We start from the raw sequence: 19,979 nt of genomic DNA on the forward strand, positions 1-19,979 counted from the left end.
GAATAAAATGCAGGCATAGGGTACAACATGGAAGAAAACTGAAGAACTTATAGTAATTAAAGTAAGCCTGATAAAAAAAAGACAAATACTATATAATTTCCCTTATATGAGGTGCTTAGAGTAGTCAAAAATCCTAAAGATGGAAAATACATTGGTGGTTGACAGGGTGTGGGAGGAGAAGAAAGTGGGGAATCATTTTTTAATGAGTATAGAATTTCAGATTCGCAAGATGAAATGAGTTCTGGAGTCAGATAGTGGTGTAGATTGCATAATAATATGGATGTACTCAACTCCACAGAACTGTATAATGAAGGATGGTTAAGATGGTAAATCTTACGTCATGTGTATTTTACCACAAATTTTTAAAAAATTGAAAAAAAAATTATGACTCTATGGTAAATTCATCATCAAAAAATGGCTTTTATTTAAAATCTCAATCTATTCCTTTTATTTTGTAGCCCAAGATAACCAATAGCATAAATCACAAGGACATATCTACCACACCACAACATAATTTACTTAATCAGAAAATGTTCCACAAAGCCATCGTTGGAAACATTCACTTCTCAAAGTGAAATGTGTCATTTTATTCCTCCACAGATTTTAACAGACCGTCCTGAGCCATCGCTGCCTTAACATGGTTAATTTCTAAACCAACACTGAGGCATCCTTCCAACTTGTGTGAAGTAAAAAGTTGAAGTCGAAAGAAGATTTCAGTGAATATATTAATTTCTGAAAATTTCGAAAACATAAACAGGCTTTAAAAAGACCATATGCTCGTCTTCTTTAGTTTCCAAACCACAGTGGCTGTACTGGGAATGATTATTCGAAGGTCCCTGCAAGAAATTAAATCCAAGGTAGTTCCAACAAATAATGAATTCACGGTGGAAAAATCATCTCACTCATTTGCTGTCTTATCCTAAGTATTGTTTTCTCTTCAAAAACTCACATGGGGTGGGAGAAAAGAAAAGGAACAAAAACAGGAGGCATATTTGCAATATTTATAAATAAAAATGTTATGGGTTAGTGGATTCAGAATATTTTGACAGTTTTGGCAGGTTATCTGATGTGAATATTACCAAGGGTATTAGAAGCCAAGAGCTGAATTCTGCTATCAGTTCCTGTACTGTCCTCCCTCTGGGAAATTTTTTTTTCTTATTTTCCTCTGTCTGCCCATTGTTGACTTAGGAAAGACAAAATCAAATAAAAACATGATTATATGAAATGCTTTCTGCAAACCTTTGTCCAACACTGTGGCCCATTTTTAACCCATAGAATCAGGTCCTGAATTCAGATCCCTCAAATAGATTTATAGGCACTGGCTTGGATTCTGTACCAACATCAAAGTTTCAGAGAAGTAAAGATCTATCAACCAGGTTTCTTTCATTGTGAGAAATCAACTTATGGGAAAGCTCTGCCACCCAGTTTCGGAGAGTTCCCATCCATGGTCCCTCACCCCCTTGCTTTGGCCTGTGAGGGCACAGTACGTCGTGATGGGAGCACATGGCAGAGGAGATCTTCCTCACTTCATGGCAGCCAGAATGCAAAGGGAGAGACGTAGGGGGTGTCCTCCGTGTATCCCTTCAAGTGTGCATCAGCAAAGTCCTGACTTCCTTCCACCAGGCCCTACCCCCTAAAAGTCCCATCTCCCCACAATGCCACAGCCTTGTAACCAAGACTGGCACTTGAGACACTGGGAAATTCCAGATCCAAATTATAGCAAAGGGTCTAGGAGAAACTCATGTCCCCCCTACCAAAAAAAAAAAAAAAAAAAAAAAAAGTAAGGGTCTAGAAATTGAAGTGTCCATTTACTCCAAATTAATCTACAAGTTAAACACAAACTCAGTGAAAGTTCCAGAGGTTGTTTTGTAGATAATGACAAACTGATCCTAAAACTTACACATAAAATGGAAAGAACTTCAGTAGTTGAAACAATGTTCAAAAAAAAAAAACAGAGTTGGAACCTGCTCACTATACAATTTCAATACTTAGTATTAAAGCCACATTAATCAAGACAGGAAGATATTGGTGAAAGTATGAACCACTTGATGAGGTCTAGAATTGGTGACATCCAATAATAATGAATGCACCGAAATCCCAGATCTGTGTCTGTAAATATCATTTTCCAATAAAAATAAATGAAAAATTTTAAGTAGAAATAGTCAATTCCAGGGGGTAGGTAGGAAAAACCCAAGATGAACCCGGAATGTCTTGTGGGGTCAGAAGGTAAGGAAGTGCTCACAGGAACCAAACTGAAGGAGTCCCAATTCCACAATGTGAGAAAACTAAGGACAGATTGGATTATAGCCAACAGAATACAACAAGCCACAATGAGTCTCTAATGATTAAAAATGAATGATTAAATGTGTACATAAATGAGAGAGAGCAGCTCTTCCAATTCATCAACGTTCTACATTTATGAGGAAGGAAACAGAAACTTACCATAAGAATACTGTGGTAATAATTCTTACAATGAATGCTCATATTAATGCACAAAACTTCAAGGAGAAACATTTGTGCATTATCTCCCCCAAGATATTTATTAATTCAAACGGAAAAATAGTAATTTTTAAATGGAAAGTCGTGGCAGATCCTGCCTTAGCCAACTGATCAAAGTTAGACTTTGATCTAACTGATCCAAGATAAGATTTGTTGACATGGTACACCTCCTGATGCTGTGTCCCAAAGAGGGCTCATCATGTCTGCAGTGGTCTTGCCAAAATAGTACAAGTTAGATCTAATCACAAAAAGCCATTAGACAAACCCAAATTGTGGAAATTCCACTGCTGGGAGCCATTAGCCAAGTAGGTATGACAATTTCCTTGCCAGCGTACCCCATGTTGCAGTGACATTGAATGTAGGTGACCTTGCTCAAGGACCAAGGCGGATTAGGGCGTTCCCGGTTTAGGTTCCAGGTTTAAGGTTTAAGATTATTCCTGCTGGGAATAGGGCGTATCCTGCTGCCTGAGTTCCCCTTGAGTTCTCACGGGATTCAGACAGTATATTTTGGAGATAGAAGCCCAGTGGAGGTGAATTTGGGCAGAGAACGTGGATTTCCCCAGAACGTGTTTGTAGACAGCTGGTGTGAGTTCGGGAATAAAGAGTTGCTGTTTGAATCTACAAGCTGTGTGGTGGCTCGTGATTGTGTGCCCAGCCAGACTGTGGCATTCCACAAAATAACTATCTAGTAATCTTCAAAATTGCTAGGTCCTGGAAGACAGAGACTGAGGATCTATCACCAACAGGGAGAGATTGTGGAGACATGAAAGGTGAATACACTCTGGAATCCTAGGTCACGAGGCTAGGATCATAGTTTTGGGGGCCAGAAAGAGAATACTCATGAGAAGGTTGATGAAATCTGACTAAATTTGTAGTTCAGTTTAAATAATGTTAGTATGAATAGTAATAAGGTGATTCCTTTAATAACATTCCCCTAGTTTCCATAACTCAGTCTAAAAAGGAAGCCCCCATTGTAGGTTAGTGTGACTGTTAACTGCATAAGGGAAAGACATAATTAAGAATTAGTAAACCGATGTTAATAAATGAATACCTCAAAAGGTACTGCCAATACAACCTAGCCCAGAGAGACAGTAAGATGTACCAAAAATATTTTCACACTTCATAATCTACTGATCTTCTCTCAGTTTCTCCCGGTATCTCAATCTTTTGTTCTTTCTATTTTCATCTCTCTCTTTTTTCTCCTCCTCCCTCTTTGCTCACACTTCTGTATTATGTTCATATACAACACAGAATTGATGTGTAGTTTTAAAATAAAATATTGTGATCAAGAGCCAGAATTTCTCTGCAGAGGCTTTTAAAGTTTATTTCTCTCAAAATAAAAAGCTAGCACTTTGTTAAGGTGATTGACCTTCCCTATGAACCTTAAATTGCCAGAGCAGGTGCTAGGTGACTGGCTCTTGATAGAAAATGTTCTCCCATCTCTGGCAAAAAGCTTAGAAGTTCATTCAGAACAGTATTGTGAAAATATGTTCACGATATGCTTTGAAACAAGAAAAAAAAAATCACACGAAGATTTTATTCTTCAACACTATGAATCAACCCAGTTTTCCTCTTCTTGTTCATAATCATGCTACAATTGAACACAGTACATAGGTAGCCGGCTAAAAGGTAAATAATTTCAAAACCCAACTGTTCTTTTTCATAGAACATAATTGTGTCTTGCAAAAGATAATTACAAAAATCAACTCAAAGTGGATGAAAGACTTAGGCATTAGAACAGAGACCCTGTGCCTAATAGAAGAAAAAGTAGGACCAAATCTCTACCGTGTTGGGTTAGGAACTGATTTTCTTAACAAGACTCCTAAAGCTCAGAAGTAAAATCAAGAATCAATAAATGGGATAGAATCAAATTAAAAAGCATTTTTGCAGCAAAGGTAACAATCAGTAACATGAAGAGAGAGCCTACAGAATGGGAAAAAAATCTTTACCACATGCACCTCACATACAGCATTAATCTCCAGGACATAAAAAGAACTCAAAACAAAATTAACACCAAAAAAACAAATAACCCAATCAACGAATGGGCAAAGGAACTAAACAGACACTTCACAGAAGAAGAAATACAATCAATCAGTCAACAAATATATGGAAAAATCTTAAACCTCTTAGCAATTAGAGAATGCAAATTAAAACCACTCTAAGATTCCATCTCACTCCAATCAGAATGGCAATCATTAAGAATACAAGCAACAATAAATGTTGCCAAGGATGTGGGGGGAAAGGTACACTCATACCTTACTGGTAGGACTGCAAATTGGTACAACCACTATGGAAAATAGTATGGAGATTCCTCAGAAAACATGGAAGGGAATTTGACCCACCATTTGACCCAGTCATCCCACTCCTATTTTATTCCCAAAGGACTCAGTATACTACAGTGATGCAGCCACATCAATGCTTATAGCAGCCCAATTAACAAGAGCTAAAAACCAACCTAGTTGCCCTTCACCTAGGTTGAATGGATTAAAACAAATGTCATATATACACACAATGGAATATTACTCAGCTTTAAAGAAGAATGAAATTATGGCATTTGCTGGTAAATGTACGGAGTTGGAGAATATTATGCTAAGTGAAATAAGCCAATCTCAAAGAACCAAAGGCTGAATGTTTTCTCTGATATGTGGATGCTAATTCACAATAAGGGGTGGAGGGAGAGAATAGTGGTATTTTGGACTAAAGAGAAGTGAGTGAGGGGAGGGGGCATGGGAATAGAAATGATAGTAGAAGAAATCAGATGTTATTACCCTAAATGCATATATTATTACGTGACCTGTCTAACTCTACATCATGTACAACCAGATGGATGAGAAGTTCTACTCTATTTATGTTATGATGTGTCAGAATGTATTCTACTGTCATGTATAACTAATTAGAACAAGTAAATAAATGAATAAATTTTTTATAAAAGGTAATCAAATTTTGCTACATTACTTCCTCTATTGCCACTACTTTTTAAGAAAAACAAATTATGTTGAGTGCTGATACAGTACAAATTAACCAAATGGAAGGTGCTTCCTGAGTTAGCCATTCTGTAATTTTTATCAAAATTAACTTCAAATGGGGCTGAAGCACTTTGACAATCTGACAGTCAGCTTCAATATCTTCACTGCCAAATGTTATTCATTTTTTTAAATAAGTTACTGATTTCCTAAGTTGAATTTCCTCTAATTTACCTCTGAGAAAGTCTGATCAGAAAAATCAAGAACAGGATTCTATGAAAATAAAATCAAGTATAGCATTTCTCATACGTATTAGTGTTAGTTTTCCTCAATCTATTCTTTCTCTGCTCCCCAGCTCTGCTCACATCTGGCCCTGGACAGGAGCAAATGACCAACAGGAACAGAGAACCAAGTCCAGGTGTGTGTATAAGTAGGGTGTGTGGGGTGGGTGTTTGCGGGAGCGGGACCCGGGCAGTGGGACTCTCATTCTATATCTGGGATACCCTGTTGACAGAATGCCTGCCATCTGCAGCACTGTCAACCATCATCTACACCAGGCAACCAAGGAAACCAGACATTTGTGCCAACCTGAGGTGTGGGAAGAGAAGGCTTCCAATACAAAATCCTGACCCTTAGCAAACAGATGATTCAAGTAACTGAAGGACAGATTGTTTAAACCCTTAGTTAGACTCTCAGAATTTTTTTAAAGCATTTATAAAACAAGAATAGGTGAACTCTAACATAATAAAATCTTGATTGCTCAGTTTTGAAAAATTCAATAAGAGAGTTAGAAAATATATTTAAGGAAATCTATAGGAACAATAGAAAATGAAAAAAAAAACAATAGAAATGGAAAGCATAGTTTCAGGAGACGTGGTAAGGAACATGTGATTAAATTAGGCAGAATCCAACAAGTCCTGATAGTAACCTAACAAACATCCATTCTTCACTTCATCCTTACTAACATTTAGTTGATCAGAGACTTCTTATGGTTTCTCCTTTTCTTCTTCTGTTTCTGACTGGTACACAGAAAGACAACCTGGAGAAGCAGCAACCACTTTGTGATGTTGAGGATGAATGCTGCATCCCAAAGGTCACTTGCGGGGAGGGACTGGCCTTGGGTTTTAAAGCATTATAGAATTTCCAGAGCAGAACTTGATTTCTTCCCTCTAGATTTCTTATAAGATGAGTAATTAAAAAAAATTTGTTCCAAAAGGTTAAGGGGTACGAGTGTCTTATATTTGAAAATGTCTCTCAAGTACTAGAAAAATTAATAAAAATGTCAACATTTTGTACAATAAGGATAAAGGTATCATCTTAAAATTTCCCAAAGAGAAAAAATAAGCAACATTCACTTATTTAGAAACAAACTTAGCATGTGTGAAGCTCAGCACCACCAAAAAGAACAACAACACAAAAAAGAGTAAATAAGTCTAAAAAAATCATAAGTTTGGGGCTGGGGTTGTGGCTTAGCGGTAGAGCCCTCACCTCACACGTGCGACACCCTGGGTTCAATCCTCAGCACCACATAAAAATAAATAAATAAGTGAAATAAAGGTATAGTGTCCATCTACAACTAAAAAATATTTTTTTTTAAATTATGTTAGAAATCCTAGCCAAAGTGTCTAATTAAGCATTCTCAGGCGCTCATGGACTCAGAAGGAATATATTTCATAAATAGGAAGCTTCCCAAGAAGTTTGCATCATGATGAAGTACAGTGAGATGGTATAAGCCTAAAAGAAGACAAAATGCAACTCAGGAAATCATCATCTAACCCAGGGAAAATCAGTCTTGGGGTGACTGTTCTCTCATCCTGCAGAGCCAGCTTTCCAGACTGAATGAAGCACATTAACTGGAAAGTAATTAGAAACCCTAGGGTGGAAGAGAGTTCCAAGGCAACTGTGGCCCAACTATGAAGTGACACATACAAACGAGAACAGGAATCCAGTGAGCTTCCAAAGGAGATGCAGAGGATCTCATGTTCCACTTTAGGTAACAGAAGACTTGGCAGAGAGGTAGAACATATTAGAAATATATTGAAGATGACTTACACGTCACACACAAAAAAGAGATATCCAGTGTATTAGTCCAATTTGTGTTACTATCATGAAATACCTCACACAGACTACCTTACATAGAAAAAAAATATTTCTTTAACTTAAGATTTTGGAGACTACAAGTCCAAACAGCATGGTGCCAACCCTGGTGAGACCCCATGGCAGATGATGGAAGTGAGTGTGAGAAGAAGAAATCACATCTTGAAACAGGAAGACAGGGAGAGACTCAGGAGTATGGCTCAAGCTTTTATGACATTTTGCTCTCATGAGGACTTTCTCCAGGGAATTAATAATCCCTTCCTCGGGCAGCATCCCTGTGACCTAAAAACTTCCCATGAGGCCACACCTCTCAAAGCTTCCATCAGCTTCCAAACTGGGAACCAAGCCTCCTACACATGAACCGTTTTAGTCAGTGTTTTTGTTGCTGTGACCAAACACCTGACAAGAACAATTTTACAGGAGGAAAAGTTTATTTGGGGGCTCACAGTTGCAGAAGTCTCGGTCTACAGTTAGCCTGCTCCATTCCTTGGGGCTTAAGATGAGGCAGAATATCATGGTGGAAGAATGTAGTGGAGGAAAGCACTCAGTACATTATCATCAGGAAGCAGAGAGAGACTAAGCTCATCTCACAAAATATACACCCCAAAGGCATGCATCCAACAACCCACCTCCTCCAGCTACACCAGACCTGCAGGCAGTTACCATCTACTTAATCCCTATCAGGGGATTAATGCACTGATCAGATTAAGGCTCTCATCATCCAGTCATATCACCTCTAAACCTTCTTTCCTTGTCTCACACATGAGCCATTTCACATCCAAACCATTACATAAAACTTTTGGGGGACATGCTTAAACCCCATCCAGATCATGGCAACCAAAATGTTCAAAAAAATAAGAAATTTGTTCAAGAAAGGAATGAACCATATATAGACTAAAATGTCGCATGATTTTTGGTAATTGTAGAGAAAAAGAAAATCTGTTTTAGCATTCCTATTTTGTTGGTCATTAGATTATAACATTAGAACTGCAATACTTGATGATACAGTGAACAATATTAAGTATGGCCAAATGATGTGAATGTTGATTTTCAATTTTTAAGAACAGCCTGTGAATAAGTTGTGAAATGCATGCTAATGATGACAAAACAGGACATAAACTTATCAGTCCTGACCATGTGAGAGTACAGCTGGGAGCAGGCAGCTCCTGCAACCCTGCAGCTCTCAGGACACGAGGTGGAAGGGCACTGGACAAGCTCCATGCAGCAGAAAGCAGTGTGACAAGAGCTTTGGAATGGTGGTAGCCTTCAGGTTTGGAGTCCCTTCTGAAAATGAATGCTATGATGTTAAAAAGTGTGTGTGAAAATATGAGGAAGTTCATCCAAGTATTACTTATAATAATTAGAAGAAAAAAGTAACTGTGTCAATGTTCTTAATTCAATTGGCATTCTACATAGTGGTAAAGAGTGAAATTTGACCTATTTAGGGAATACTCTTCAAGTAAATGAATGGGATAGAACTCTATTTTCTTAAATATACGATAGCATGGTCTTAGCTTGGGCTGCTATGACACAGTACCATAGACTAGGTGACTGAAACAAAGACATTCATTGCTCACGTTTCTGGAGACGAGGAAAGCTAAGATCAAAGTGCTTCCACATTAGCTCCCTGGTGAGGGTTCTCTTATAATTTTTCTTTCTTTATTTTGAATTTAATCTTTAATTATTATTTTTATTTGTGTAGTGCAGGGGATCAAAACCAAGGCCTCACACATGCTAGGCAAATGCTATACCACTGAGCGTACCAACTTCTGTGTACTCACATGGAGGTACCTCAGGGGAAAGAACTCTGTCTTCTCTTCTTCTAAGGTCACTAAACTGATGCCCATCATGGGCGTCCCACCCTTATTACTTCATCAAAACCCAATTACTTCCCAAAGGCCCAACCTCCAAATACCATCATCTTTGGGGATTGCAAACATTTACTCTATAACATCAGTGAACATTTATTATCAACTACATATGAGTTAATTTTTATAAACTTTGCATGAATTTATCTAAATCTTCTGATCACCCTATGAAGCTTATAAGATGCCGACCCAGCCATGCTCCCGCTGGATATATACTCAAAGGAAAAAAAAAAAAAAGGGAAGCCCTTAGTGACAATCTCAAAGCAGTAGAATTGGAATGGTTTTATTATCTTCCTTACAGTTGTTCAAAGATTTAAAAACTAATAGGCATTACTTTTTCAATTTTTAGTATGTCTTTAGACAAAGTAAGAAGTCACTAACACATTTATGTGTTATATTTGTATTTGTATAGACAAGTAGGTTACTATCATATTTATTTGAAATTTCAAAATTATCAACAGGTACTAAGTTATGTTAGATAGGAAAAATAAGTTCTGGCATTTTATTACACAGTAGGGTAGCTACACATAATAATAAAGTACTGTATATTTTTTAAAAAAGGATTGTGAACGTTTATTACCCAGGTAAATGATAAATGTTTGAGGAGATGGACATGTTTACCTTGATTTGAACATTACACAATGTGTGTGTGTGTGTGTGTGTGTGTGTGTGTGTATATATATATATATATATATAGAGAGAGAGAGAGAGAGAGAGATTACATGGTACCCCAAGATCATATGTAATTTTTATGTATCAGTTAAGATAATACATTAATTTTGATTAAATCTACTCAAACTTAACTTTAAAAATTGACTTTTTCCATGACTTAAAATGTTGGTAACAAAATAACTTTCTTGTTCAGAGAACCCCCTTAGACATGTTTTTAAAAGCAAATTGAGAGCTCGGTGAATCAGTGGTCTTCTTCTTAGGTATATATGAATTTTTTTCAAATGTCATGAGACTTGTACAAATTGCTCATGGAGATTCAATTGTGCTGAGTCACAGACTTACAGGAGAGGCAATCTTAGCCTATTTTAATTTATCTAGAATTCCAAATGAACTTTAATTTACATGGCCACTGGAGCATCATATTGGATATATTCGTTGAGCTATGATAAATCAGGGAGACCTTTGGGAACGTTGTGAAGCATTTTATGTACCAACTGAAGAGAGAGTCCATCAAACAAGACGGTGAGAAAGAACTGGCTAGAATCCAAACTTATTCTCCATAGTACTTTTGAGTTACTGTCCCAAAGTCCTTTGAGCAAGGAAGCCCAAAGCCAATTACTTTTGTAAAGGGGAAATTCAAGAATGAGCTTCCCTTGTGCGGTTTGGCCTTTTCCTTCAGCTCTTCCTCTCCTGGGTGGGTTGGATCTAAGAGTGACATTTAGGTGAATCCCCAGAGGTACACTAATAAGAACGTAAAATTCATTCTTGTATTGTCATTTACTTTTATGTTAACTTCTCCAGCAAGACTGAAGGAACCACTAAAGAGGAACTACCTCAAGTGAAAAGAGAAAAAAGATCCTGAATCTTTACAACAAACTGTCAGTGAGGATCTCAAAATTTTCCTGTCGTACTTTTCTAGTATCTTCCCTTTTGAATAACACTGGGCTAAAATAGTATACGGACTTCAAAATTATGTAACGTACTGCCAGCTTTGATGTATCCTGGATGCAATTGTTAATGTTCTCCCCTTAGAATACTGCTTGAAGTAGTGAAGAATGTGAATTATAGAGGACCTGGTTGGTGGCAAGGCGCCTTGCTGCTCGTTGAGAGAGCCCTTCATTTCTAGCCACAAAGTGAAGGGATCCTGGTGTTCCACATTTTCTTCTACTCTTGCTACTTTTTTTTTTTTTTGCCATTTTAATGACGGGGAATCTCACTGAGGTGAGGCAGTATTCTTCATGGTAGTGATTTGTGTTTCCCTAATGAGTAATGATATTGAACATTTTTTTCATATATCTGTTGGTCACTTGTATGACATTCCAAAATGGCTATTCAGATCTTTAGCCCACTTTTTATTGGGTTATTTGTTTTATTGTTATTAAACTACTTGTGTTGCTTACACATTTTAGATATTAACCCCTTGTCAGATATAGAATCAGCAAGTATTTTCTACTATTCTTTATTCTTTGCTCTATTGACTGTTTCCTTTGATTTACACAAGCTTTCTAGTTTGATGTACTCTCGTGTCATTTTTTAAATTTAATATACAGCACCCTGTGCATTTGGAGTCATAGCCCAAAATTCATTGCCCAGGCCAGCTTCCTGAAGCATTTCCCCTACAGATGTTATTTTTTTTTTCTAGTAGTTTCATAGTTTTGAATCTGACACTTTATGTCTTTAACCCATTTTGAGGTGATGTTTGTAACTGGTGAAATCTACAGGTCTAATTTCAATATCCACCTGCAGATGTCCAGTTTTCCCGGCACTATTGATAGAAGAGACTATCCTTTCCCCATCACATGTTCTTGTCTCCTTGATCAAAACTCAGTTGGCTGGAAATGTGTGGGACTATTATTTCCGGACTCTCTGTTATGTTTCTTGGGACTGTGTGCTTTTCAATTGCTAATGCCATGCTGCTGGGATTACTGTAGCTCTGCAGTACATTTTGATGTCTGGTAAAATGAAGCCTCCAGCGTGGTCTTTTTTGCTCAAGAGTGCTTTAGCTCCTGAACTGAAAAGTTTTCTCTCAGCAAGAGAAACAATAAAAGAGGTAAATAGGGAGCCTACATCATGGGAACAAATTTTTACTCCTCACACTTCAGATAGAGCCCTAATATCCAGAGTATACAAAGAACTCAAAAAATTAAACAATAAGAAAACAAATAACCCAATCAACAAATGGGCCAAAGACCTGAACAGACACTTCTCAGAGGAGGACATACAATCAATCAACAAGTACATGAAAAAATGCTCACCATCTCTAGCAGTCAGAGAAATGCAAATCAAAACCACCCTAAGATACCATCTCACTCCAGTAAGATTGGCAGCCATTATGAAGTCAAACAACAACAAGTGCTGGAGAGGATGTGGGGAAAAGGGTACACTTGTACATTGCTAGTGGGACTGCAAACTGGTGCGGCCAATCTGGAAAGCAGTATGGAGATTCCTGGGAAAGCTGGGAATGGAACCACCATTTGACCCAGCTATTGCCCTTCTTGGACTTTTCCCTGAAGACCTTAAAAGAGCGTACTACAGGGATACTGCTACATCGATGTTCATAGCAGCACAATTCACAATTGCTAGACTGTGGAACCAACCCAGATGCCCTTCAATAGATGAATGGATAAAAAAAATGTGGCATTTATACACCATGGAGTATTACACAGCACTAAAAAATGACAAAATCATAGAATTTGCAGGGAAATGGATGGCACTAGAGCAGATTATGCTTAGTGAAGCTAGCCAATCCCTAAAAAACAAATACCAAATGTCTTCTTTGATATAATGAGAGCAACTAAGAACAGAGCAGGGAGGAAGAGCAGGAAGAAAAGATTAACATTAAACAGATACATGAGGTGGGATGGAAAGGGAGAGAAAAGGGAAATTGCATGGTAATGGAGGGAGACCCTCATTGTTATACAAAATTACATATAAGAGGTTGTGAGGGGAATGGGAAAATAAACAAGGAGAGAAATGAATTACAGTGGATGGGGTCGAGAGAGAAGATGGGAGGGGAGGGAGGGGGGATGGTAGAGGATAGGAAAGGTAGCAGAATACAACAGTTACTAATAGGGCATTATGTAAAAATGTGGATGTGTAACCAATGTGATTCTGCAATCTGTATGTGGGGTAAAATTGGGAGTTCATAACCAACTTGAATCTAATGTATGAAATATGATATGTCAAGTGCTTTATAATGTTTTTCAACAATCAATAAAAAAAAATTTTAAAAAAAGTGCTTTAGCTCTTTGGGGAAGTAAGTTAGAATATCCATTAAAGTATCGTGTTTCCTCAAGAAAACAAAAATAGAACTGTCTTCTGACCCAGCCATGCTCCCACTGGATATATACTCAAAAGAAATGAAATTATCATATTGAAGATACCTGGGCTCCCATTTTTATCACAGCCCTGCTCACAACATCCAGGAAATGAAGCCAACCTCAACATGCATCAGCAGAATAATGGATAACGAAAATTGGGTGCATGTGAACAATGAAGTTCTACTCAGCCATCAAAAGCATGAGGGCCATCATTTGCAGTAACCTGGATGGACCTAGAGGATCTAATGCTGAGTGAAATAAGTGAGACATAAAAAGACAAAACCCACATATTCTCCCATAAGGGATCTAACAACAACAAAAAAGTTGATCTCATTAAAATTGAGAGTTAAATAGTGGTTACCAGAGTCTGGGCAGAGTAGAGTTGAGGGGGAGAGGTTGGTCAATGGGTATACAATATCACTGTTTGATAGGAAGTATAAGTTCTAGTGTTCTGTGGCACAGCAGGGTTAACATAATGCAAGAATGCATTTTATGTCTCAAAATAGTTAGAAAAGAGGAATTTAAATGTACGATTGTAATGATCAAAGTTTAAGGTGATAAATACCCTAATTACCTTTGGTTGATCACAATCCAATGTATGTATGAATCAAAACATCACATTGGACCTCATAAATACACACAAATATGTGTCAATCAAACATTTAAAAGTAAAAACAAAAGAGACCTTTTCATTGTCTTTTCCTGAAATAGAAATAATTTAATCTGCATATTGTCTCATGATTATTTGAGGACACGGAGAAAATATGACTTCTTGGACAAATAACCAAAATGTATACTCACCCTATTGATGTTAAGAAGACGATTGGTAAAAATAGAAGATGGCATATCTTTTATCAATTTCCTCACTGGAAGTGTTTCTTCTTTGATTGTTATAATAATTTCTCTGACTGTTCTTTTGTAGTCTTTTTGGCTTCTCTCTATTTTTTCTTCACAGCTCATCCTTTTCCATTTCTATTTCAATTTTTTTTCTCTCCCTGACCTTCTTCAACAATTTTCAATATCGTTTTCTTCTTATAACCTCATATGTTGCAAAGAGAAAAATAGGTAGGTGAGTAGGTAAGAAGGAAGGAAGGAAAGAAAGAAGGAAATTTGCCGATGATCTACCCTTACATGTCCCATCATCTAAAACACCCCCAATATCTTGATTGATCCTCATATTTGAATTTATGAGGATAAAAATTTTGTTCCGTGAGGGAAAAGAGAATTATAAGCTGCCCCATAGGCCTGCCTCGGCAGTATCCCACTCAAGATTCATGTACTCGACAACTGGTGTGACAGCTAAATGTTTTGGAGACCTCAGGCATCCTGTTGTAACCTGTGCTCATGCTAGTAAACAGTAAATTAGCTAGATGCTCCTATCACCCCTCTCTGCTCATCTTCATTTACTTATTTTTTTAATTGATCCATCAATGGTTTCATTTTGTGCAAACATTTTCTTTATTTTTTAATGTATGTAGTTTTTATGTGGTGCAAAAAAGTGAACCCAGTGCCTCACACATGCTAGGCAAGCACTCTACCACTAAGCCACAAGCCCAGCCTTCATTCAGTTATAATTAACAAATTAATATTATAGGGCTGAGGTGTAGCTCAGTGGTAGAGTGCTTGGCTGGCATAGATGAGGCCTTGGATTCAATACTTAGTATGTCAAAAAAATTTTGGAGTATATACTTAATACGTACAAGTTAATGCTCTCATCTATGTATGCATTGTAAAATAATCACCACAACCAAGCTAATTAACATATTTGTCACCTCACACGCTTACCATTTTATCTTCTTTCCTCTTCCCTCCTTCCTTCCTCTCTTTCTTTCATGAGGTGACAATACTCTAGATCTATTCTCTTAACAAATTTCAAGAATACAATGGATTTTTGTTAGCTGTATTTATATAGCGCTATAGGAGGTCTCCAGAATGTGTTTATCTAGCACAATTAAAACTTTGTACTCCTTGAAACTATCTTCCCATTTCCTCCTTCCGTCCATTCCCAGATAACTACCATTTTACTCTCTGCTTCTATGTGACTATTTTAGATTCCATGTGTAAATGAGGTCAGTCACTAGTTGTCTCTCTGCATCTGGCTTTTTTCACTTTGCATAATGTCCTCCAGTTTCATATATGTGACCACAAAAGGCAGAATTTCCTTCTTCTTGAAGGATGAATAACATGCCAATGTGTCTGTGCAAGTGTGTCACATTTTCTTTATTCATTATCCAACAATGGCAATTTTGGTTGTGTCTACATCTTGGATATCACGAACAGTGCTACAGTAACATGGAAGTGAGGATATATACCCCTTTGACATTCTGATTTCATTTCCTTTGGACAAATACCCAGAAGTGGGATTGCTGGATCACATTAGAGTTCTATTTTAACCTTTGGAGAAAACTTTCTACTGTTTTCCATATGTATGTACATGATAGATCATGTTATGTGCAAATTGAGCTGAGTAGTATTTTTCAGTCACCTTGGACAAAACACATGTCATTATTTCTAAAAATGTTGTGACCTCCATAGAACAGTCTAGATTCTTTTCAACTCAAAAAAGTTCTTTGGAACTTTTTCCTATATCAATAAATTTGACCAAAAAAAGACCATCCCAATATGTGTTCACATTTCCTTGCAGTAGGAAGCTGGAGTTAGGGAGGATGTCCATAGAAGGACTCCTCACAGAGGCAGATCCCATGCAGAGCAAGAAACTCCCTCTTGCAGGTAGTCGAAGGGCTTCACAGAAATCTCCATGTTTTTCCTGGTCATCTCACCAGGAACTGTGTGCCTTCTGGATATTTTTCTCCCAAGTATTCCTCCTTGAGAGGGAAACACATTTTCCCATTAACAAGTCACCTTTAGATATGTCATAGCATAGCTACCACCCAGTACCTCAGAGAGCAGGGTCTTTAAGGAATAAGACATGTCAGGGCAAGTGTTTGGGGAGAGGTGGAGGATGGGCTCAGGAATAAGTCTGGACCACAGGATATGAGTGGATATGGAATGTGGGAGGGGGGTAGAGAGACTGTAGGACTGCTCTGAGGGAGGAGAAATTGCAGAGAACAGGATGATGCAGGAGGGAAACAGCTCCAATCTGAAAGGAACCTTCCATGGGTAAGCAGCAGGCTTAGAAAGGTATTAAACGTTCATTGAGGTCATCTAAAGAAAGTTTCCCAAATCTATGTTTTTTCTCTTTACAATATTTCATCAAAGCAATATTTACTTTTGAAATTGTAAGGTTCTGAATCATAAGAAAGAATTCAATCTTATTCATCCTATTTCTCTGACAGCACTTGGCATATAGTCAGTATTGAGGTGTTCATGGTACAGAATTTATTTATATTTCTTAATCATGAACACGCTACTCCAGTTCATGTAGTTCAGCAAAACCCATTATGCCAAAGTGCATACAAACACACCCAGACACACACACATATGATCACACACATATGAATAAATGCATGTGGGTACACACTTGTTCCTTCAATGGGTTTCAGAAGAAATGGGTTTTTATTACTGGTGCACAAAAGGCAAAGGACCATCCCAGTATGTGCTCACATTTTGACTGCCACTCGCTGCTTTTGTGATTGTTGATGTGGATCTTCTCCATGTGCAAATAACAGAATTTGCACTAATGATTCCAGTGTTACTTACACTCCTACACTGAGAAACCTTACAAAATTTCAGATGCTTTAGGTACAGAGATTTGTTTTCCCTTGGTCTGGGTTGGGGGTCAGGCATCAGGATATTTAGAGCATTCCCAGGTTGATTGAATGCATAACTAGGCTGGAGAACCATTGATGTCAAATGTATTATATTTTCCTGGAGAAAACTCCATGACAGACTAATGAAATCAGAATCTCTAAGGATGGAGCCAGACATCTTTAATTCTTAAACTCTCTCCAGTGACTACAATGTACAACCTGGGTTGAGAATCTCAGTATCACAGCAATAGTTCTAGACCATTCACACATATAAGAAACACCAAGGATATATAATAATACAAATCGAGGTAGCATCCTTGACCAAATCAAGTTCTTGAGTGTGTAAATCTCCCACTTCTGTCTGCTACTGGTCAGGAAGACGTCATTTACAGGAGCAGTCCACTTGGGTTGACATTTTGAACTCCTCACACTCCATTAAAAGTGGCACATCCCATCATGTGGAGCTGCTGCTGCTGTAAACAAGAAAAACAATTCCAAGCAAGGCTCTGAAAAGGAGGCTGTGGAGTGTTGAAAAGCAGACTGTCCAGATGGCTTATGTGCTGCTAGGTGGGGCTATGCTTCCTGTCCATGTATGGGATGACATCATCCCCTAAGATGAAGCAAATGTTGCATCGGCAAGTGGTAGACCCTTGAAAAGTACTTGTTGAATTAATGCACCTAGAGAAAGTTCTCTATGGGCATGAACCTCTGGCCTCCAGAGTGTTTATCTAAGTAGCAAAAGTCTTTATGGAATTTGTGAAAAAGAGTTTATGTGTAATAAATAGACTAGGTCAACAGTTCCAAGTTCTGATGAATCTCAATCTTGACATTGGGTACTCTGCTGCTGGTGACAAAATAAGAGAATGCTATCTGAGTGTCCACTCTATCCAATAGCTGTCAACCCACTCACATAACAGAAAACAAAAGCACTAGGATTGCAGCGTGCATCAGCTTGGAGGAGGTATTGCTGCAGCTTCTCGGTAACACGGCCTGCTCCCCAGCTGGTCAGTGAGAACTGCGGTTTGTCTAATGCCTAAGCAGTCCCATATAAACTCAGCGAACACCAAATGAATTTTTTTGAGCATCACTTTGGGTTCCCAGAGAACATACCTTCTCCCTTTGCGGAACAAGATATTTTATTGGTAGTGGATAGTTACTTCTCATCCCAGGGCTATGTATTCTAACCTCTCACCTCCAGCCCCTAACTTAATGTTAACTCCTTGGCCTAAAAATACAAGGAACTTCTGTTAAACGAGCTAACCACAAGAAATGTTATGACTGCCAGCTGTAAGAAACGAGGTGTGTACTACAGACCACATAAAACAATGAGAGCAATCTAAAGACAAAATGTAAAGGGTAACAAGGAACGGTTTTGGAATATCGAAAGCACATGAGTGGCCTGCTGCTTTGAGCTATGCTCCTTAAACTTGGCATTCACTCTCCTGGGAGCTCCTCTAGGTGACAGCAGGCCTGGGTGACAGAACTTCTCATCTTCAAAATCAGCTTTTCTACCAGCCCCCAGAGGGTCAAGGCAGCCATTGTGTGCCAACACTCCCAGGGTTATCCATTTCCTGCTGATTCAGAAGGGGGCAAAAGCAAAGGATCCCTCACTGATGGTGAACTGTTACTCCCCTGAGTTACATTCTCCTTCACCCTTTTATTAAAGCACTTTGTTGAACAAGAGCTCCATCTATGGGAGAAATCAATTATACAGCCTTCTACCCTTAACACTTTGAGGACTGTATTGTACATTAGACTAGTGCTCCTCAATTGGGGGTGAAATATGTCCCCTGGAGGACAATTGGCAATGTCTGGAGACAATTTTTATTATCATACCTGGGGCAGGAAGTAAGTGCAAATGGTCTTAGTTGGGAGAGCACAGTGGTACTGCTAGACATCTTTCGCACAGGACAGTGTCAATCTCAAAGAAATTTCACATCCTAATGAGAAGGTTGAGAAACTCCACTTGAAAACAAGAATATAGGTGGAATTTATGCTTACAGATGGGCTGTGGTCTTGCCATCTAAATAATTTATTCAAATATTTTCATTTTCCCCCACTACAACTGTAAGTTTCTCATTTCCCAACTTTTCCTGTTAACCATGGATTTGACAAATTCTTTTGCCTTTAATTGTTAATAATTTCATATACTGATTTATATTTCAAATACTTAAGAAAAAAAGACAATAATTAAGGCAAAGAAATGAATTTGTAATGGAATAGTTTTAGGTACTAATCCCCTAAATGGTATCACTATTTTAGGTTCTTGCCATCATTCAAAAAGTGGGTCCTACCCGCATGGCTCTTTATACAAAATTGTATCACATGGTCAGGCCACTATAATTGACATTATGATTGTGAAGGCCAAGAAAGTTTTCAGCTTTCATGAGCACTCAACTAAACATGCCATTCGACAAGTTGCCATTCAGGGCCTTGGGCAGAAGTTCATTAAATGGAATTGTGGAAGACCCTGGAATAAAAATTAGCTTCTAAGAGATTGTATTTCTGCCCGCAGAGAAGCACACACACCCCTGGAATTTATGATAGAACAGTTACTCACAAAACCCTGGATAGTCTTTTTGGTCCTTTGGGTCACTAATGGTGGACTATAAATAAAGCTTTGAAGGCCCATATCCTCAACCTCACTTGCTCTGCAGGACCAAGGGAGGAATCCCTTCCAGCTGTAAAGCCCACCACTGGTACCACCCTACAGGGAACCCCACTACATCCACAAGGCCTCCAAGAGAAGCAAAGAATCCACACACCTACCCAAAAGTATGACCATCATTATTTGCCTAGATGGACTTGTGTTTCTCCTCCTCTCCTTAATAACTAAGCATTGAATTCATT

At 38.1% G+C, this 19,979-nt stretch overlaps 1 long non-coding RNA gene across 1 annotated transcript; it reads left to right on the plus strand.

The window, feature by feature from the left end:
- The first annotated feature begins 723 nt into the window (after window positions 1–723).
- On the plus strand, window positions 724–6,829 carry LOC125619983. The gene is made up of 3 exons (XR_007351562.1): window positions 724–857; window positions 5,818–5,880; window positions 6,493–6,829. It is a non-coding gene; the product is annotated as an uncharacterized LOC125619983 (long non-coding RNA).
- The last annotated feature ends 13,150 nt before the right edge of the window (window positions 6,830–19,979 follow it).

Source organism: Marmota marmota, unplaced genomic scaffold (genome assembly GCF_001458135.2).
Source record: "Marmota marmota marmota unplaced genomic scaffold, marMar, whole genome shotgun sequence".
Lineage (NCBI taxonomy): Eukaryota > Metazoa > Chordata > Mammalia > Rodentia > Sciuridae > Marmota > Marmota marmota.